Source organism: Helianthus annuus, chromosome 1, assembly GCF_002127325.2.
Source record: "Helianthus annuus cultivar XRQ/B chromosome 1, HanXRQr2.0-SUNRISE, whole genome shotgun sequence".
In the NCBI taxonomy this organism is placed as follows: domain Eukaryota; kingdom Viridiplantae; phylum Streptophyta; class Magnoliopsida; order Asterales; family Asteraceae; genus Helianthus; species Helianthus annuus.
Window position 1 is genome coordinate 129,506,584 of NC_035433.2, and position 24,158 is coordinate 129,530,741.

Here is a 24,158-nt window from a genome sequence, read left to right on the forward strand (position 1 = left end):
TTCCACAAGAAACGAATTTGGGTACCTAAGCAGGGAGAATTAAGACATAAAATTCTTGAAGAAGCACATAAATCTAGGTATACTGTACATCCAGGAAACAATAAGATGTACCAAGATTTAAGAAATAATTTCTGGTGGATAGGAATGAAAAAGGACATAGCTGAATATGTAACCAAGTGTCTTACCTGTTCGCAAGTTAAGGCCGAACACCAGAAACCTTCAGGACTACTACAACAGTTAGAGATGCCTGTATGGAAATGGGAACTTATAACAATGGACTTTGTTACTAAGTTACCCAAAACCAGAAAAGGTAATGATGCTATTTGGGTAATTGTGGATCGATTAACCAAATCAGCTCATTTTCTACCAATAAAGGAAACCTTTAGCATGGAAAGGTTAGCCAAGTTGTATGTAGATGAAGTAGTATCCTTACATGGAGTCCCACTCTCCATTGTATCGGATAGAGATAGTCGTTTCACTTCCCATTTCTGGACAAGTTTCCAGGAGGCAATGGGAACTCGACTCAATTTAAGTACTGCATATCATCCTCAAACGGACGGACAAAGTTAAAGGACGATACAAACAATGGAAGACATGCTCCGAGCATGTGTAATTGATTTTGGTGGTAATTGGGATAGCCATTTACCATTAATTGAATTCTCCTATAACAATAGTTATCATTCGAGCATCGAAGCTGCTCCATTCGAAGCACTGTATGGACGCAAGTGCAGAACTCCCGTTTGTTGGGCAGAAATAGGAGAAAGTCAATTATCAGGACCAGAGATTGTGCAAGAAACCACTGACAAGATATCGCAAATCAAGGAAAGACTGAAGACTGCTAGAGATCTTCAGAAGAGCTATGCAGACAATCGCCGCAAGCCACTAGAATTTCAGGTAGGAGACAAAGTACTCTTGAAAGTTTCTCCTTGGAAAGGAGTGGTACGATTTGGTAAGAAAGGAAAACTAAGTCCAAGATATGTTGGACCATTCCTAGTGATCCAACGAATAGGACCAGTAGCTTATCGTTTACAACTACCAGAAGAATTAGCTGGAGTACATGATGTGTTTCATGTATCCAATCTCAAGAAATGTCTATCAGACGAATCCCTGGTAGTACCTCTTCAAGATATAGAGGTAAATGAAAAGCTGAAATTCGTAGAGAAACCCCTACAAATAGAAGACCGGAAAATCAAGTTTCTCAAACACAAACGACTAGTACTAGTGAAAGTCAAATGGGAATCCAGAAGAGGACCAGAATACACTTGGGAACTGGAATCAGAAATGAAGCGAAAATACCCTCATCTATTTCAGTGAATCTCGAGGACGAGATTTTTTTCAAGGTGGGGAGGATGTAACAACTGTCACTAAAATCAATAATTAGGACGATAATTAGTCAATAAGAAAACCCTAATTGAGACACCCAAGTAATTCTGCATTAGCCCTAAAATTTTCAGAACAATCGGAATCAGGATCAGGGCCCCTAAAACTCAAGGGGGCAAACCCTAGTTGGACGTTTATCTAAATAAAATGTTGGTACAATCTGATTTGTCAAAATAGTTGATTCATGCAAGCTAGTCCCGAGCCTAGGCAGCCTATAATTAGACTGCTTAGCTTACGGACCGTAAGGGATCAGGCATACGGTCCGTAAGGGAGTCCCAAAAATTAGTATAAATAGCCGACCTTGGGACTTGCCTTCTGCCTTTAGAACGACGTTTATACCTTCTGTGTACGTCGAGTTATACTCAAAACAGTCCCCAACACACACACGAATCACGAGGTGCTGCCGCAATCAGGGTAATAACTCGATCGCTATTACGATTCAACGTCCGATCGATTATAACTATCCAACGATTGTTGAGTGCTGCTCAAATTGAGCTGATACTTTGTTATTCATTGTGATTTCGACTTGAATGTTTGAGTGCTGTTCGAATTCGGACTATGCTCTGTCATTCGTTGTGAATCCATTGAATTATTAAGTATTGCACTTATTAATTGTTGTGAGGGTTTAATCTCGTGAATTGACGTAACCGCTGAATTAGTTACTAACCCGTTTGTGTGTGTGCATTTTATTTAAATTAGGTTAATCACAGGCAAATCAGTAAGGCTTAAACGCTGCTCGTAAAATCTGCAAAGTGAGTTATTCTCTTTTTATCAAATGTTTTACAATACTCCAAATTATTTTCAAAGTTATAATTACAGTGATTAAGTCTATGTAATCACCAAGTTACAGCCGGTATGTGGGGTTTTGTATACATTACTTATTTCCCGTCACACTTGGACAACGAGTTAGCCAAGGGGTGATCTGACCACAGTCACAGACACCATTTGGACAACGAGATAGCCAATGGGTAGTCGAGTGACAAGTACTGTGGGTAGTTGGTTTGATATCAGAAACATTGTAATTCCCCTTAATACTGTAAATTATAACAAGTGTGTCGTTTTAATAAACTGAATGATTCACTCAGTATTTCCTCGCTGACAAAACCTTTTCCAAACTTGTTTCAGGTGATCTATTATGAGCAAGGAAAAGTGCCGTGGAGCACTCTCAGCTTAGAAAAGCGGTTCAATGTAAATAAATAAAAGAAACATGTTTTGAAAAATAAAGATTTCCCTGAGAAATCACATTATTGTAAATTACGGGAATTTATCCCTAAATTATGAAACGGCCAGTTTAAATTATTAAAAGATTCTGTTTTAAAAGTCTTCCGCTGTCGCCTAAATTAAATACCACGGGATTTCTGTCCCGCGGCTCCTGAAACGGGTCAAACCGGGTCGGGGGCCGTGACAACTGCTGAAGCAAAAGTCTGCTAAAGAGAACCTCTGTTGATGAAGTAAAATGTATCATGAACCTAAGTCCTGCTGTTCACCAACAGATATTACACAATTCAAAAGAAGATCTATAGTATAAGATCTTTAACAGATGATGATCAACAGCTCATAAGGTCTGTTGAAGCACGCTATAACAGTGCTAAGCCTTTAACAGATCTTTAACAGTGCTTAGGGGTTAACAGATGTTAGCACGCTATACAACCCTACTACTTATTCAGTCCATCAATATCACCAAAAATGTATATAATGTATAATAACAATATTATATTATATAACAAACAAAAAGTTAACCTTACTTAATATTCAAACCATAGACATTATATATCATTTTCATCATCGTAGCCCTTACAAACCAAACTTTTAACCACAGTTTGTTAAAACAACAGTTAACAGACATAAATAAAAACCACAAGGATTCTTCAAAAATAAGTGATTTCTACTTATCTCTCATAAGAATTGTTTTTTCATAAGCATCTAATTGTTAACCTTAGTCAGCTTCTTCCGGGTTCTTCTCACATTAGTGGATAGCTCACCAATGTTGGCAACATCAGCATCTTGAGCCATCCGCTTTCCATTGGGACTTGATCCAGAATCCTTTTCAACTTCAACGACTGAAGAGTCGGCCGTAACAGAGACAGCATCCTTCCAACAGATCACAAAACAACTATTGATCTCATTTAATAAAATAATGAACTCTTTTTAAACGTACTAAACATACTTTAAAAATAAATACTCACCCTTGAAGTTTGTTCAGAAGACACCTAAGAAGAGTCTGAAAGGTTAACGTCTTTAATGTCAGCTACCTCTTGAGTAACCTAAAGGATCATAATATGTGATATCATATAAAAAAGTACACAATCCAGTGTTTAAAACTCAAAAGAAAAATAAATAGATTGAAAGAGTAATTTTATATGCTACCTCATCAGTATTTTCATCACCATTACCATCTCCACCAACCAACTCAGCAATTATTACTGGATCATCAGTTGTTTTTTGCACAGTATAAACACGATAGTCATTTTTAAGATTGAACTCTGAAACATCAATCTTAAAAGCAGCCTTCTTATCAACCAATCGAAATATCTCATGAGGGAATCCAGTATCATTGGCCTTAACCTGCCTCTCTCTTATGTCACTCGCCGCTAATCCAAGAAGCTTCTGAACATCTCTATCAAACATAACAAAAGAAACACTACCACTCTCATCTTGCACCCGCACTTGCACCTTGAACCTGAAATATACACAACTAACTAAGTAAACTGCAAAACTATATTCAAATATGAGTCTTAGAATGTTACTTATATAAATATAACGCTAAATAATCATCATTGCTTACTTTGTGGTGATCGATGTACATTCAGTATGACATCTGATACAAACCAAAGAAGTCGCAGGCAATCGAAGAATATCATCTGAAACATTCTCAACATTCTGCAAGTATTCACTTTTACCCATCACCTTCTTGAAACACTTACGACAGGCAGCATAAAACCAACCATACTCTTCTTGCACAATCTTAATTGTCGCAACCACAACACAAGACAGTTCCTGTAAAAACACAACACACTTCCTGTAAAAACACGCAGGTGATAAACCAAACAAATAACCAAACTATATACAAAGAAGTGAAACCTCTTCTATCTCGCTAATCTCATCAACATGTTTCTTCACACCTTCAGTTAAAATTCTTTATGTAATGGAAAAATACTATGAGACGATAGTATCGTTTGAGAAGTAGAACTACTCCCTTGTCCAAACTTCAATATATGCCTTTTGAATACCACAAATGATTAGAATTAGTATACAAATGACATGAAACCAAGTATTTGACTTGAACATCTATATACAACAGAAATTACATTGAGAATTACCTCCTCCTTAGCTCATCAACTTCATCAATTTCTTGATTCAGAAAAATTCGTGTTGCAAACTTATCACTTTGAACAGTATATTCACCTACATGGAAAAGTATATAGATATTTAATGTATACCTGTCTTTATATTGCCAGAAATAAACAGTATAGTTATGATTTGCAGAAAGTAACAAAAATACCTTTCCATTCCTTACACTTTCCATGCTGTATAACAGCCATCACATACTCATGAGGTGAGACTTTAGAAATGAAGTCCTTAATCTGCAGAGCATAATCATTCCACACAGTACACCGCAAAACCTTACCACTACATGAAAAGAATATTCATATCAACACAACGTTGAATGAATAAAAACAGAAAATCAACCAGGAAAGCTATAACATTTATTAAAGTAGCAAATTAGCCATAAATTAACTACCATATTCACTAAGACCATATGTAATGGGGTTTTATAAGGGCATGAAAGATTTTAATAATGCCCTTACACCATTACTCATGGGCATTATAGGGGCATGAAGAGTGAGGGGCATTTTTATAATAATGCCCAAAGAGAAGAAAAATAATGGAAAGTAATAAATGAAATGGGCATTAACCATTACACATTTTTTAAAAGGGCATTATGATGATGATGTGGTGAAAAATACCCTTAGTGGGCATTAACCATTACCTATGGTCTAAGAATAAACTGTAGACCTCATTTATTACCATTATTCAGCATTACATACAAACACTATAAATCTCATTTATTACCATTACCATGATCCCACATTAAATACAAACATTCTTCAACTTATTTATTAACATCATTAAATACATTTAATGATCAGTACATGACTGAACATATAAACAACAAGTTACTCCAAATCTTCAATCTCGAAATTCATCTTCTTAGTCTCCTTTGGAGGTCGATCAAAGATTTCAAGATCTCCACAAAAAATCACAGATCCAGCAACATCTATATGATCACATTATACAAGAATATAAGTAAAACTCTCTAATATTATACAAGCAAGACATGATTACAAAAATATACACTACCAACACTCAAAGCGTTTAACGCCTCTCCTTGAAGAATATCTTCATAAGCTCTGAAATTGAAACCATACTCAACACCTTGCCAACCTCTCACACGAGTAACAGTTGTGCATCTATAAAAGTTGATTTTATAAGGCTGCACTACTACTTTATATAAATCTTTATTCTCACCAACACCAAATTTCGACAGAATCACAACAGCATCTTCTTGCAGCTGTCCATCAAAAACAGGTACCAGATGACTCTTAATACCTGCTTGAATCTTAGCACCCTGAAGAACATTTAAAGAAATTATCTTCTTAGCATACAACACTACATTTTCTATAATAAAACGGAAAAGCAGAGATACAAATTACATTCTCATCAATGAAGATGATCTCCATCTTGTAACCCTGATTCCATTTTCAAATAATTCTCACCTTCATGTTCCACATATCCTTCCCAGGATTCAAATCATTAACAAAACTAAGATTATTACTGTCAACTGATATTGACATGCTTATAATTCAGAATTCGGATTGTGATTAAATTTCAAATTTCAAAATTAGAGAAAATGAAAGCGTGATGAAATATGAAGAGGGAAATGAGAAGAAAAACCTTATATAAGAAGGATGATTGACAGGAGTTTGAATCTGAGTGACATGCATTAATTGCTAATTACTTATTCCCATGCATATTTGAATTTGAATTTCCCGGTAATTAGCGTTAAACATCTGTTGTTCTAAAAGTATTACGGAAGATAACAACAACTGCTGCTGCTAAGTATACACTTACCAAAGGAACCAGCTGCTACTTTCTCGTAGATGGGCAGTGGTTTACCCTTTAGAATGTAGGCCAGACCTTTAAAATTTGAAAATACACAAGGCAGTGGTTTGATAGAGCATTAAATGTATTTTAAGCTGATTTATATATTAGGCTTTATGATGTAATAATGATATAAGAAAAGCCTTGTTGCACATGCTCTCTAGCTGACACATCAGTTTTTCTTATGTCACTTGGATTTCTCCTTTTATAGAAAGTATAGATAGAGATTTGTTTTTACATTTTATCCTTTTAATATAGTAAAATACATAATTAAAAGTTTACAAATTCTATAATAAATTGTATCTAGTTTTTTTTTTTTCTTCTAAATATGCCTAATTTTTTATAAGTTCTATTTTCAATTTATAAAAAAATATTATATATACGCACAAAAAAACTTAAAAAGGTATTATGATTTTTTTAATAAAATATTTAGCAATGAATATTTAATTTATTTTTTTGTATAGAAATAAAAAATACACAGTTTTGTCAAAATTTAATTTAATGAGCTTTCTTAAGACTTGTAGAAGAAGTTGATACCGCTATCAGGATTTACATATGGGTTTTAAAATTTCCTTACGGAAAATGTATACAATGATTTTCAAACACATTTAAAGTGAAGATTCATTTGTAAAAACTTATAACAACCATTGTTAAATATACAATTATGTTATGTGCATTTGACAACTTATAGTAATGTATCCGCACTGTGATCATCACTTTGGTGGGGTGGTAGAGGCTCTGTGCCTCTTAAGGAGAGACCAGAGTTCAATTTCTGACATGGTGTAAAATTTGATTTAATTTAAAAGTAGTGTTATGTAACATTTGTCGTTAAAAAAATTTAATGTATCCACACTGAGCGTTAACTGATTTAAGTGATGCTATACTTAAATGTCTAGTTCAACAAGTGAATAAAGAATTCCTTTTTTTTTCATTTGCATATATACCACTGAATCCACGAATCAGAGAACAAGAAAGACATGATGAGATGTTTTTCACACGAATACAAAGAAAATAAGCATTATTTTTCCTTCATTTTCTCAACTAAAACCGGAAAACAAATCAGAAGGAAAGTTGTTTTCTACTTTAAAAAAGGATGACGGAAACCATATTTGATTTTTCAATCATCTTGTCGAGTTGTCGACATAGTTTAGGAAAATGGTCATGCTCATTTTCAAAAAGAATGGATAAAATAATAATTAATCAAAAGTTAACAACTTATATTCGGTTAAAGACAAAGAACTGAAAGAAGTGACTTCCGAAAGCACAATCATATCCAATATATTTAATTGTTCTTTTTTGTTGCCGTTGAAAAACAAGGACACGCGAAAACACTTTTAACTCTTTTGTTCCTACCCAAAGTCATTGTAAAGATATGGAGATATTTGAAAAATCATATGCATAAATATATTATTTATATTATTATATACATATAAAGTTTTACCTTTATTTTTACTTATATGAGTATAAACTTTTAAGTAAAATTGATCATCTAATAATACTTCCAAGTAATTTATACACATTTTGTATTTCTACATTGTAATGCTTTTTTTTATGCCAAATAGTATACATGTATGTAAACAATATAAATATGTCATTTACCACAAATAATATATATTTACATTTAATACCTAAAATCAAATGCTATAACTTCTCTATATAAAATTGTCATCATTTCGGGATTTTGTATAATCCGTGAAAATTATTTTCAACTAAATAGTAATACATATAATGTTGATTGAATTGTCTGACTTCAAATAATATTTAAACACACTTTTAAAAAAAATATGCTTTTTGTGACATATACAGTTATATGTCATTAGTAACTTGTCATATGTTATGTTTTGGGCATATATTGTGTGTCATCAACCCCGCACACTGCTGCCACCTTCGGCCATCGTGTCACCATCGATAGTGGGTGATCCTGATTTGACGCAAGCCAATTTAACCTATTTTTTTGACACAAATCCGTTGCACTACGACTCATGTAGCAAACCATACATTATTTTCTCATATATGCTTATCATTTGAGCCTTTTTAGATTGCTTTAGGTTGAAGGTAACAATGTAAATACTTAATTAATCTTGCACAGTAAAAAAAGTGAAAGTTTGTTCTATAAATAAGCCTTCACCCCTAAGAAGCTCAAACACAATCAACTCTCTTCTCTCACTCTTCCCATTTCTTACCACAATTTCTTTTTTTTTCTTTTTCGTTTCTTCTACTTTCCTCAAACATTTTCATTTTCTCTTACGTTCCCGATCAAGATGCAAATTTGACATTTGAAATGTCAAGATTTTGTTAAATTTTCCCATTAGATCATTACGATTTTTATAAAAACCTTTGTTGTTTCGATCATTTTTCATCGAGTTGAAGAAAAAACAAAATTGTGCCTGGATCTACATATGATCATCTGAATCAAGTCAGATCTGAATCTTGTTTAGGTTCAGTTTTGACTTTTGATTAGATGTATACATGGGGGTCTTTGTGGTAAACGTATACGACTTGTTCTTGAGTTTCAGAATACAAATATATATATGTTCCGATGCATTAAATATGCGGGGACATGCATGGGAAAGCATTGATTGATGATCAAAATGTGCTGAACATGCATGGAAAAGCATTGATTGATGATCGGATGTGTAGGAAGTGCATGGAAATGCATTGATTGATGATCAAAATATGCACTGATGATCAGAAGAAGCCAGTAGCGGACCTAAGAATTATTCGCTGGGAATACGGATAAGATGTTCAAGTATATTTTTAAGAGGTGTAGTTAGGTTTTTTGCCTAAAATATGCACTATTTTTTTTTTCAAAGTGTGCGACCGCCCACCTTGGCCAAAGGGTGGTTCCGTCCTTGACGCAAAGAAGTTTAAAAATAACAGTATTAAATTAGTCATTTCACTAGTACTTTTACTGTTTTACCCAAAAATGATATGTAGGGGTACATTTAGCGAGCCCCGAAAAAGTCATCCAAGATTATTATTCATGAGAACTGAAATGCATGAAAAGAATATTGAATTTTTTTTTCTAGGAGATCTTTTATTTTGATGTAACATAAACTTAGATAACTTTTGAAGTGTGGGAAAACAAATAAAAAAGTACGACCAAATTAGTTTTGTATTGTATTTTTTTTTATTATCATTCTTCTTGTAGTTGATCAAGATTCATGTAGCACCAACATCATCTCTTCACCAACCACTCCCTCTCCACCGTAATCATCCTCCCCACCACCATTGTCACCACTACCATCCGCCACTCGGCCACAGTCTTCTCTACTGACAACTAAAACGGGAAGTTTCGAACTTGGACAGTCCAAATACACACATACACGCCCAAAGGAAATCTCTTATGATCATTGATTAATAATTGATGGTTTTTGAAGATCGTGTTACAGTATTATCAGATTGATATTTTTTTTTTTCTCATTTTTTGACTGAATTATGAAAATGTTAACTACGCGTGTCGCAGCAGAATTGATGAATGATTATTATTGACATATGTACTATAACGATACTGATACCGACTACCGAAAGATTAACATAGACCATTGTGACACCCTAGGCAAATCCCACATACGGTCGTGTACAAGAGAGATTCTTGGTTCATAAGACATTCCTCGCCTCTTAAATCACAACGCGTTTTGGGTTTAATGCTAATGGATGAGAGGAGAACTCCATGGTCACAACTAGAAAAGAGGGTTTTGTCATGAAACTTTTGGTCACAAAATGGTAGCAATTTCCTTGTTGTCACCATTTTGCCACTGAAAACTTGGTGACAAAAACATCCGTGTCAATTGCCCTAATGCCACCAAATGGCAACCATTTTTATATTTTGCTACCAGATTTTTTTGCCACAATAAAATTGGTCAAAATTATTTGCCACCGCTTCTTTGCTACTGAGTTGTGATGGATTTTTTGCCACAGTTTGATATTGCCACCATTTAGCTTCCAACCATTTGCCACCATTTTTCATTGAAAATCGGTGGCATTTAACACACTTGTTGAATTATTTGCTACCATTTTGTGATTGCTTGATTTTTTTTTCATAAAAATTACATATCAATAAAATTACAAAATTATATAAAAAAAGTCTAATATAAGTTAACGAAAACCCAAAATTATATAAAACATTTATGTTTGAAAAGCATATAAACATTCGAATAGAAATGTCAACTAAAACATCAAATAACAAAAATTATCCTAATATGATAAACATCGAATCATTCAAAACCAATTGTTTATAGTTATCTTCGAACTGTACTTGTTAACATAGCTTCAATTTGTGACATCCTATCGAGCATAGCATCTTTATAAACCTTATCTTTTTCTTTTTCAGCCAACAACCCCGCAATAATTCCATTTAATCTTTCTTTTTCTTCATCCTTTTCCTTAACGAGCTCCACGATAACTAAGTTCAACTTTTCGATATACAAAACAACCATTGTATTGAATCAAGAAGTCAAAATTGACAAAAACTAATAACGGGTCAAGTTGGTTGCAAAGATAACAATATCCAACTAGTTTAATACCCGGGCCGAGTAATGACACTACCTGCTTCTATATCTCCTAAAAGCATTGCCACCACTCGCGACATTGGCGGTCTTTGCGTCGGTGAGGTTTGTGTGCATAAAAGGGTGATTCTCGCCACTCTTTTTACTTCATTCTCATCAAAGTCAGACAATTCTTCATCCCCAGCTCAATTTCACTATTAGCTTCATGTAAGTTCCATGCCTAAAAAACACACCAATGGAACCAACCAGATAGAAGTAATTGTATACTAATAATACAGATATTTTAAAATTATAAGTAATATTTAAGAAAATAAAAGATGCCCAACCATTCAAGAAGATAAATTTGCTCATCTTCCAAAGTTGAATCAGAATTAGGCCTTCCACTAACAATCTCTAGAGCTACAACTCCAAACCTAAATGCATCAGCTTTTTCTGTAAGGTGTCGACGCATTGCATACTCTGGTGCCAAATACCCTCTACAAAATACATACAGAATCATCAACACTTCAAGAAAGTCGACTAATACACACACACACAAATACTAATAAAATTAAAAGACAAACACAATATTATCCAACATTTTACATTGTTCCTGCAACACGAGTACTCATGTGTGTTTTCTTGTCATCATAAAGTTTGGCCAAACCAAAGTCCGAGATCTTGGGGTTGAGATCAGCATCAAGTAAAACATTACTAGCTTTAACATCTCGGTGTATAATCCTTATTCTAGATCCCTCATGCATATATGCAAGCCCGCGTGCTAGTCCGAGACATATTTCAAACCGGGTTGCCTAACTAAGAGATAGCCTATTGTCTCCTACATAGTAGACCCCGATTGTAACATTATAGTTCATTACTCTGCAATTCATGTCTAAAAACGACAGTTATGATGAATGTAAAGTGATATTTCTTACCAAATAACGCTTGATCAAGACTCTTGTTCTCAAGATACTCGTAAACAAGAAGTCGTTTGACTCTTTCAATGCAACATCCATATAACTTAACAAGGTTGCGGTGTTGGACAACGGATTTTGTTGCTATTTCAGCAATAAACTGAGCCTTGCCCTGGTGGGAGGCTACAGAGAGTTGTTTAACAGCTATTGCTCTCCCATCATCAAGTGTTCCCTGTTTACAATAAAAAAATTAAAAACCACTATGGTTAATCTTGAGTTTAAGAAGAAAAAATGGATCACTCATGAAAACTATGGAGTACCTTGTAAACAGGTCCAAAACCTCCCTCACCAAGCTTATTTGCAGGACTAAAACATCAGTTGCATCTCTCAGTTCTCCATAACTAAAGGTATATGGTTTGGCGTTAATTCCCAAAAACTCTGTAAATCAGCAGAAGCATGCAAGTTTAGTTAGAAAGCATAACAAATATGATTACAATCACTATACTATTTCAACAATAATCTGACTTAATAATGAATGATTTATGCATTATAATAGATTTTGGGTGATTTTCTACCCATTTGACAAGTTTAGTTTTTAGCTATCTTTTTTTTTTCTTATTTTACCGGTTAAAGGTTAAACATAAACCAAGTTAACCATGCAAAAGTAAATGGGTTGCAATTTCATTTACTCCTAATAACTTATACAATTCTATGGAGTTGTTTGAGTGTGTCTTTAGATTGTTTTTGCAAGCATTACTAATTTGTATTTATGTAACCAAAACAAAAACTAAATGTGCTACATATGCAAGTGGAAAACATCTTTTATCTATATTAAAAACAAAATCCAGAAAAACTACCTTCATAATTCTCAAACAAAAAAAAACTATGTCTAGGTCGCAAGATACATATATGTAGCTCTTAAGCTACATATATATATATATATATGTATATATATATATATATAGGGTTAGGTTAACGTACAAATGCCCTTATCGTACATTACGTACGCTACAATCTCAGTCGTCCGATCATCTTCCCACATTGAATTCGCATGTTGTTTTTTTGTAACAAATTCGCATGTTGGTTTTTTAACATGCGAATTCATCAAAATTACCACATGCGAAATTGTTATAAAAAAACATGCTATTTCATCAAAATTATCATTATCACATGCGATATTGGTACAAAAAAATAACATGCGAATTCATCAAAAATTATCACATGCGAAATTGTTATAAAAAAACAACATGCGATTTTTAAAATGCAGGAAGATGATCTGACGGCTGAGATTGTAGCGTACGTAATGTACGATAAGGGCATTTGTACAGAACCCTTTACCTATATATATACACACACGTAATATGAAATATATTATGTAAATTCGTGAGCTACATACATGTACCTTCATGGCTTCGCGAACTATATTTATATATTCTTTATACAATACTAACCTTTAAATTAGAAGAAATGAAAAAAAATGACTAGTTTATAGTGGCTGCCTGCGTTATCCAGGCTTTGGTGGTTTTCTCATGAACCTAAAGCTATATATGTTGTGTGTTATCATAGAAAGGGAATATGTGTATTACAAGAAAGAGAGTTGACTCAAGTTGAACAACCCTCTTGGAATCTGTCCATCCAAATTGTTGAAACTCAAATCCCTGAAAAGTGTGCACCCAAAGTTAGAAGATGCAGTAAGAGATACCTTGAATTTTTTATATATCTATAAACTTCTATACCAATGTAGATTACTATGCCCCGTTTGCGGTGTGCACATATAACGTATATATGTGTGGGCGCTCGGGGGGGAGGGCAAAAGTGAAATGGTACTAACTTTAACGTTATTTTACTAATTTCGTGAAAATAACGTTAAAAGCGGCGGATGGTTAATCATGCATCATGTGGTGACGTTGATAGCTGAAAGACACGGGGGTACATGCACCAATCAGTCTGTATCCCGATTGTTTGAATGTTATGTGTCTTAGGTCCAACACTTGATACAAAACTACAATCGAGCCGGGGGTCTCACTGGAAGTAGCCTCTCTATTCCTACGGGATAGAGGTAAGGTTGTCTACATCTACCCTCCTCAAACCCTACCCTAACTTTGCTATTGTTAGGATTTACTGAGTATGATGATGATGATGATGATGATGATAATGACCAATGTAGATTACTCACAATCGTGTCAAATTTGGATATGCTCCGATGTCAGTTGGAATTGAGCCAAAAAATCTGTTATTCCTTAAATGGACGTGATTACCTTTCCCCAAATTTCAAACATGTATGTGTGCCTAGTCAAAAATTATTCTTACCCTTTTTACTAGGGGTGTTTATAAACCATTGGAACCAGCCGAACCTCCCAAATGAAAGCAAAAACCTTTTTTTACCATTTTGAAAAACATAAAACAAACTAGTGATCATAGTTATCGATAGCGAATAGCGACAACATACCTATATGCTACGTAGCGATAGCGATGAAATAGCGCCCGCTATTTCGTGTTTAGCGATAAGGTAGTTAAAAATTTAAGAAATAAAAAATAGCTATCTACATAACTTTTTTATATATAACGTTAGTTTTATACCTTTTATGTATAAATTTATAAATTTAAGGACCAAATATAAGCTAGTGAAAATAGGGGGTTAAATGTTAAAATACACAAACTAATTTTACACTTTTTATGTAAATTTTTAGAAGTTTTAATTACTAAATGTAACCTAATGAAAGATAGAGGGGTTAAATGTTAAAATCCATAAACTTATCAAACGCAACAAAAACAAAAATGCATGGTGTGCGTTAGGTGTGATATGATTTTATTAATATTTTGAGCCCATTTTACGCATTAGTCAAGTTTTAAATTTATAAACACGATATTCTATGAAACACTAAAACACACTTGGGCAAGTGCATCCATCGTTAGCGTAGTATAGCGTTGGTAAGATACCGAGGTCGTCCAAGGACATAAGAGCTTTTAATACCAGTTTATCCTCAACGTCTAATCAATCTAAATTTTTTTGAGAAAAGATTTGAAACAAGAAAATAAAAACTAAAAATGCAGAAATAAAAATAAAATAAATACAGATAGACAAGATGAATCACTTGGATCCGACTCGCCTTTAATGTATCCTTTGATGATTTTCGCACTTTCGGACTTTTCAAGAGATTATCTTAGTTATAGCAGTAGGCCGCTCTTTTGAAGATGACGTTACCCTCAACCCAGTGGTTTGAGTCAGCAGGGATACTATCCCAAAGGGTCGGAATATTGAAAGATAATTAATTAAGTTATTAATGCGAAAAGTGGTAGGCCCCTCTTTTGAAGGTGACGTTACCCTCGGCTAAGTGGTTTGAGTCAGTAGAGATACAATCCCAAGTAGCGGGTTTTAATGTATTAATAGTAGTTTACATATGAGGGGTTCAAGCTATTCGCACCCCCGCCATCCAATACCAGTGGGTATAGAAGGAGGTCCTAGTAAGTTGAACCAGGTCCTTGCAGGATCTATACACTGAACAAGGCAAGAACCTTACTAAACCATTCCCTTAACCCCCGACCAGGTAGCCAACATGCCTCTATATAGACCGTAGAGACATGAATGATGCAATCTTTTACTTTATATAGACAGTAAAGTAACGCCAAGACACCAATGACAAATGATAAAGAAAATTTACCTTCAACATAAGAAACTAGTTATTAAAGTCATTAATACAAAACCAAATAAAAAGTGCCGAAAGATTAAAAATCAAAAGTAATACATAAAAGACTTGTCTTCACCAAGTGATGTAAGAGGCTTAACCAAACATGGCCTTTGATTGGCAAGAACCTATACGATCAATCTTGGATCCCGAGACTACTACACACTCTAAAGATGGATGATGAATGATGGTGGTAGTGGGTGTTGGTGTTGTAGTGGTGGTGGTGGAGTGGTAGCAAAGTGGGAGAGTAGTGGTTTGCCAAGGGATGCCTTTGAAGTGAGCCAAGCACCCCTATTTATAGTCTGCACAGAGCTTTGGCCACGGCCCTGTGTCCAGCGGGCACACCCCCGTGGCCAGCCTTTTCTCTTCCTTCATTAAATGCAAGTGTCAGCAGAGGGTCCCACATGGCCCCGTGTCCAGTGGGCACGACCCCGTGGTCAGCATCGTATCTGTACTATCAAGATTTTGCAAGATTCTGCGTATCTTTGCGTTAACCACGCCCCGTGTTGAGCTGGGCATGCCCCCGTGGTGGGCGTAAAAGCTTCTACAGGTTTGTCTTTTCTGCAGGCTCTTGACCACGCCCTTGTGTCCGGCTGGGTACGGCCCCGTGGTCAGTCTTCTGTTGTCTTGTTTTTGCTTTGGGGATGCTGCCGAGGGGTCGGGCATGTCACGTTTATTCCTTTTCTTTGTATTTATGTTGGTTTTGGCTGTATATTTGTTCCTTTTGTCCGTTTAAGCTCATTTGGTCCTGTAAATTCAAAAGGTAGACAAAAACACACTTTTTCCAACATTAGTACTAAAAAAGGGTTAGTTTTATGTCTCATTTGATGTAATTTATATGTTACATTTTGCACACATCAACGCAGCAGCCGCTTTGCAGGTTTCTGACCGGAGCAACAAAAACAAAAACGCAGCCGCTCTTCTCTTCTTCTTCTTCATAGTTTCCGGCAGAATTGCAGGTTTCCGGCCGGAAGTCATCGTTGGAATCCGCTATTTTCACGCTATTCAGCGCTATACACCATGTAGCGACCATGTCTCACCTCGCCACGCTATTCGCGTTAGCGGTCGCTATCGATAACTATGCTAGTGACTTCGAAAGAAAAAGAATTTGGCTCAAACCACCAAAACCGAACGATTAAACCATCATACCAGTAAAAAACTAGGCGGTCCAGCCAACCTACCTAACCCGGCCAGTCCGATTTGTTGTTTCCTTAAATTGTAATAGTTGTTTGACCCAAAATTTGGTCAAACTGAGCAGTAAGCATCCTTCTTTTTACAAAGAAAAAATAACTCGGTTAGCTTAATCAGCTCTACACACATCCGTAGATAAAGTCCCCCGTATTCTATCCAAGTGACTTTCTAAAACGGAGTATTTGTAGAAGGGGAAAAAGACAATCAAAAAGACCATGTAGCTTACTAGAGCAACCCGATTAAGAGTATTCAATGATAAACACATGAGAGTATGTATGAACCATTAAGACGCCAACTGAACTTTCAAGACTCGATCAAATGGAGAACAAGAAGAAGATAACCGAATAACCAATCGGTTCAGTTGCTCATTGAGCAGCAAAGTAACACCACTCTAGACAAGAACTCTATAGGAACCACACATAGTAGCATTGCATGAATGAACTTTAAATTTGATCTTGTGTTGCTGTGACTTAAATACAAACCTTATTTGCATACACTCACCCCCCTCTACCCACCCAGACACAAGAAGATATAACCAAAAATTTCCCACCAAGAATTATCGTCACTTTTACCCTTTTTGAGAAACATAACTTAACGACTAGAAGTCAGAGTGGCGATTAAAACACGTATTTGGCTCAAACTTAGAACAAAGGTGATAGGCAAGAAAGCATCAGACATATAAGTTATAAAAACATACCTCAATCAGCTTCAATAAGGCTTCAGAATGGTTGACCAGCCCGGATAGCGCGCATCCACACTTCATAGTCAAGAATATGAAGAGAGCTTACCTGAATCGACTTCAGTAATTCTGTCATTATGTTTGAGCAATGACTAAAGTTTTGGTGAAGACATCAAGAGCATTAGTTAACAAAAGTTAAAAAAAAAGCTAGTGATGACTTTAATGTCGAACAGCTGACGTCACTATCTGTACCAACAAAGCAAACCAAAACATGATTAAATTCAGATACAAACAACCTTGAACCAAAACGCTCCTCCTGTCTAGATAGTTGTACGTGTTGACACAACTAGTTGTTTATATAGTTGTATATAATACTATAGACCGTAATAGCTACTTACCAAAACCAAGTTGATACAAATATATTTACCATTTTGTTGTTCTAGTGCACTCTTTTCCTCTTATTGTGACGATAGTCATCATCGGAATCAGTCATCATCTTCTTTTTGTCCTCCATTTGTCTTGTTTTAACGTAATTTTCTTTTTTTATATTGGGACAATTGCATATATGAAGATGATTTAAGATTTGTTCAATGACATTATGTATAAATATGCACAACAGAAAGGTAAATCCAGTTAAAAAAACTCAAAACGTTATTTCATCTTATATTAAGATGATATACGATTTATTGATGAACTAATCGTTGATCTAGAGAAAAAATAGAAGATAATAAACATGAATGTTCTTACAGTTGTTGTAAATTTCGCAAATTTCCAATTCCTAAACCCTAAAAACCTCAAACTAAAAAATATTCACAACACATTAGTATACGATAACAAACAATAAAATTGACCTAAGAGGGAGGAGCAACCAAAAAACCAAGGTAGGCAGCGATGGAGAGGGCATTAGATATACCACTAACTCGCCAGAGTGCTATCCTGATTACTGCAGGTTCAATCTCCTTTGAAGAACACCATCAACCGATCTAATTCATGTCCGGATTGTATGATAAATCATTAAATCAAAACGAACAAGCCCTACACATGTGGGTAACTATAAACAAACAAGAGAGAATCTGGATTGTGTTTAACAGAACTCAAAATAAAACAAAAAAATTAACGAAATCGTATAGACTCAATTCAAAAACAGAAATCGAATTAACAAAACTCATGATTGCAGCTTCAATTTCACAAAACTGAAATAAATAAAAGAAAAAAAGGCGATGGAAAAGCCAACCTGAGGTGAAATTGCTTTTGCAAGAGGCTTAGTTCTTCGATCAGTATGGGAGTAGAGTTCTTTGAATGGCTGGACGTAGAGGAGCGGGTGAGAAGCAGAGATTAAAATTTTGGGAGGGGGTTATTTGGTTGGAACCCTAATTAATTGACTGTTGAAGCGCGCATATCCACTAAAAAATAACCCGCCTATTTGAATTTTCATGCTGTCACCGATGACATGGTCACAATTAACACATACCTTTTTATTTTTCATGCTTTTGCGTGTTTTTTCCACAAATTTCCACCGAAAATAAAAAGGTGGCAAACATTGCAACTAGTTTGCTACCATATCATGATAAATCCACTTATTTTTCATTTCTGTGGCAAATCGGTGGCTAAATTTGCTACCATTTTTTTTGGTAGCAAATTTTGGTCACAATTGCCCAATTTTCTAGTAGTGAGTCAAGCGTGCTCGGGTGGGAGTAGTACTAAGATGGGTGACCTCCTGGGAAGTCTCCACCGGGGCGACCAAAAACAAAGTCGTAAGTTCCTGGATATGCAACCCATCAGGGACAAAGCGGATAATATTGGTAGTTCGAGGGGCCGGATGCTACATGTACAGTTTTAAAAGCTAGAATTCTATTTTTCCACTACCTAAGTTTACTTCATACGTATGGTGACCATAGCCATCGTTATTGACTTAAATTCAATTGCATATTAGCCAATCATACTCTATCAAGTCAACTCCCTCTTAAGTCCTCATCTTGCCTAAAACGTAAGGGTTACTTATGAAAAACAACTTGACCAACCTTAAGTTAACAAAGGTAAGGATATTTGACCATTAACAATAACATAAGATCTTAACAGTGTGTCTTTACAAATGTAGTTAACCTAGGAGCGGCTCAACCTGCCGCCTGAAATAAAATTTAGGACAACAATCCTATTTTTTTAGGTTGGTCATCACACACCGTTGAATAAAAAAAAATGTATGTTTCGTATCATATTGATTGTTTTAGTTAAAAATTGACTAGATGAACTTTACAATCAATTTAAATAGTGAGGTGAGATTCTTGTGAAAATAACAGATACGATACTCAAGATCCTGATTTACAGTAAGGATCCTGGTTTAAGAAAACAGTTTGTAAGCTATAGTGTTATGAATTTGAAATGAATGCAATGAACACAAAGGATTTATCACGGGGAAAAAACCCTTGATCTTCTTCGTAAAGTTGATCTCCGGCACAAAAAACTCCAGGAGCTAGTAATTACACAACTCCACTAATATAAATACGAAATAGGATTACAATTGTGAGGCTTGATCGATCAAACTAAGTGTTACAATTGATAATGTTGTTTGTGAATGAGTATAGAGTGTTTGTGGTAAGTGTTTCGTGTCCCTGAAATGATCCAATTAAGCCATTTTATAATACAAGTTAAAAATGAATTCTAACTAAAACTCCGAAAAATCCGGGATCCTGAAGAGAATTGGTTATTGACCGTTGGCAGCTCCCAACACCATTTTCACACATTTTCTTGAGCTACCTTTGCGATAATTTAGGCACAAGTAATCTTCCAGCCATTTATGTTTAGAATATTCTGGCAAAATATTCTCTAACGAGACAAGCAAACGATTAGTAACAATAACGTTCTGGATCCTCAGTTTCGTCAGTATCCTATTTTATGTCCCACATGTTAAAATCCTGCCTTTAATCAACAGATCTCAGGATCCTAGTCATAAAAATTATATCCCAGACATTGATAACAAAAGAAAATGTCTATAAAACAAGCAACCATGTTCCACAATATAAGGGAAGAAAGTGATGATAAAGATGATTTTTTAGAAAGAGACTTTTTGGGTCTTCTAAACTTAAAAGTTGGGATGTAAATAAGCTGAGCCGAGCTTGTGCTCGATTAACTCATGAGAGCTTGAACTCAAGCTCAGCTCGGTTCGAGCTTTGTTTTCAAAGCTTGAACTCGGCTCGTTAGTAGTTTCTCAAGTTCTAGCTAGACTTGGGCTCGGCTCATTTATTATCTATTAATTAATATATTAAATAAACATAGTATAAAGAATAGACTCGTTCAGGCTCGCGAGCTTGATAAGTGAAGCTCGGGCTTGGGCTCATTTACTAAATAAGTTTTTTAGGTTCGGGCTCGGCTCGTAAACAAGTTTAAATAAGCTCGGCTTGGCTCGTTAATTAAACAACTTTCAGTAAAGGGTACATGTTATTAAATATTTATAAAAACTAACATTACATTAAGGCTCGAACTCGGACTCGATAAATAAATGAGCTTTATTTTAGGCTCAAGCTTCAGGCTCGGTGGAACATGATGAATCGTGATTGTCTTTCAACACTTGGGTTATAACATGTATGAACTTTTAAAGTAAAGAGTTTTGAACTCATAACTTCATAGAAATCACCTCAACACAAACCACCAACTATAGACTAAGTTGTGAGCTTGGTAGGTACAAGATTCCACCAAGTTTTAGCAAAGAAATAAAAGATACATGAACATTGTACAAAACAGAAAGTTTAGAGGGTATTTGCACCTCTAAACTCATAAGAATCACCCATAAACAAGTCCCTCAACCATGAGTTTGATTGAGGATAAGTTTGGCACAAGATTCACAAGATAAACAATGAAAGGAAATAAGTTGCATAAGTTTTTATAAATCAGAAAGTAAGTCTGACTTTGGAGCCTTATGTAAGTGATGTATCACGTGATTTCACCTTGGTGAATCTTGGATAACATCCTTGAAGGTCATCCAAGTAGTTTGGTACAAGAAAACATGAAGAAAAGTAGAAGAAAAGTGCTCAAAACTCACTGTTTTGAGCAAAGGTACAATCTGCCAACATTGGACATTTGGATGAATTGAGAGCATTTGAGAGTATTTGAGGAGTTTGGAAAGTGAAAATGGGTGTTAGAATGGGTGTATTTATAGGGGGGATTAGGGTTAGTACTTAGGAGTGTAATAAAGTGAGTTAGGTGGTGGTTGAGTGACAAAAGAGAGCCAATCCATGAGCTGATATGGCTGGGCTGCGGACGGGTATCCCCGCGACTCGCGGAAGGGAACACCAAACATGCCGCGACACGCGGCCGAGGGTCTCCGGGCTACTTTCAGTTTTTGACATTAGTGGCCCCTCTACTTTGATTCTTAGTGTATTTTAAGTTGTATATTGAATTATTATCATGTAATCAAGTATAATTTATGCATGAGGGGGTAGATCAAGTATCGTGAGCATAAAATTACGTACAATGTGCGTATAAAGAGTTTTAGGTATGTAGTTATGTTTGTTTGTGTGTAAATAAGTATCTATTTATGTGAGTGATGCATATGTACCGAACATGTGAATATGATAAAAGTAAAACGAAGGCGTGTGATAAATGTATAATTTAGGTAAAATAACCAAGTTTTATTATGATTGAAGCTTTGAATTGCGAAGCTAGTAGTGAAATACGGATACGATATGAATATAAGTTTCCAAAAATAGAAGTATAATAATCTTTCTAATTACGGAAGGTTTCAAAGAGCGAGGCGTTACAGCTTCAACCGCCATGATAATCCTAAAAATTTGAGAGAACTAAGAAAATGTCAGCAGAGAGTATCAATCAATTCAACCATAGGATTCATATCTAATCATCAATCCAGCAGAACACTAATCCTGCAACAGATCATATCCAGTTTATGATGAAAAGTGGTTTTCTCAATTACAAAGATAAGATTATTCAGAATTAACAATCCCTAGAAGTCATACATTTAGATATAAATCTAAACAAAATTTTGGAAAATCTTATCAATGACAAGTAGCACAAATGCCAGTTTTACTATAAAAGCAATTAAAGTATAGAAAATAAACGATATTCAAAGAGAAGTACAACTACACTCCAGCTTATTAGCAACTTCGTTCGTTTGAATATTAGTTCCTGTAAAGCAAACAAAACCCATATCAATTACCAATTCTTAAACACATAACCCTAGATATCAAGTTAATTCTAGGGATACCTTGCAATTCTCATAAGTAGCTTTAACTATCTCATTGTTTAGTTGTTTTCATCTTGTTTTTTAAAGAAAGTTAATATATTGATTTTGAAAATTGGCCATGCCCGCTCTGTTAACATGATCAATAAATCATTTAGAAGAAAATGAAACAAAATGTTTCAAGTATAGAGTTTTCAAGGTGTCATGATAAGATATAACTTGATGTGAGAAAAGGTTCATTCACACATCATACGATGCTTCAATACCAAGAACCATACATTCGCCAGCATTCTCAACAAAGCTGATGAACAGACAACGTAGCATTATAAGGCTCAACAACTATATCCGTAACCTTGGGAAAGGAAATACAGAATAAGCCATCATCATCCTATCCGGTACTCTTCTCTAATCTTTGAAATCAAAAGTGTTCCCATACCAGACCATGTCCCACCTCCAAGAGAATGGCATACCTGAAAACTTGCAACAACAAAAGATATGCATCTTTGAGAACCATTAATTATAATTGATATGTACAATATACATGACAACAGTCAATAAAAATATTTGTAAACTGTAGGGCAAAAGATTATATCAATTAAAAGAATTTCCCATAACGAATATCAAATTCAAACATTAGAAAGTAGATCTTAGATCTTCACGTTAACACTTCATAACAAACTGATTAAAAACGAAAATCTAACATAATAAACAGATGCTATAACCGTCATTTGCTTCACATAAACTGTAAGCAGGTATATAAAATCACACGAAACAAAAATATATCCAAATGATGTCGTTTCCCGAGCTTTATCTACTGTCAAACTCACCAGAACAACTCAGAGAACATCCAATTATCAACGACTCTGATGATTTTTTGATCTGAATACCGCACTAGATAGTTTGAGTACAAGACCACTACTTCCTATAGAACAGATGATAGTTTTTGAAATGGTCCCAACCCGAGTTGTCGACGGATGATAGTTTTTGTAAGATGAGAGAAGAAGCTGAGAGAAAGCAGAGTTTGAATTTTGAAATGGTCTGCCCAAATGTTTTAGGGTCTTTAAGTCTTTAAATTTAAATGGTCTGCCCAAATATTCATTTCAAATTTCAAATTTTAAAGGTAGAAAAATATGGAGCCAAAATAATTAGACACGTGTTTTAAAGGATTTAGCTTAAATGTGAAGATGGAGCCAAATTTGATTAAAAGAAATTGTTTTATAAAAGAAGATGATGTAAAAATGAGATCAGAAATGCTTAGTTGGCATGTCTGAGAGATCGACGCGTAAGCATTTTTATGTTAGCAAATAGTCTCCTTTAATAGTAAGTAAATATTTGTGCCTAACCCATAAAAACTTGTTTTATGTTCATGTCCACAAGTCTAACACGATCTTCAATTTCGGGTTATGTCTATGTTCCTATCGAATTTTAACTTCGTGTGAGATAACCCCAAACCCTTTTAATACTTAT

General features: G+C 35.0%; 1 long non-coding RNA gene across 1 annotated transcript; it reads right to left on the reverse strand.

The window, feature by feature from the left end:
• Positions 1 to 22,457: 22,457 nt before the first annotated feature.
• Positions 22,458 to 23,710, reverse strand: LOC110939749. The gene is made up of 3 exons (XR_002592454.2): positions 23,519 to 23,710; positions 23,044 to 23,161; positions 22,458 to 22,636 (listed from the first exon to the last, which is right to left on the reverse strand). It is a non-coding gene; the product is annotated as an uncharacterized LOC110939749 (long non-coding RNA).
• Between the last annotated feature and the right edge of the window lie 448 nt (positions 23,711 to 24,158).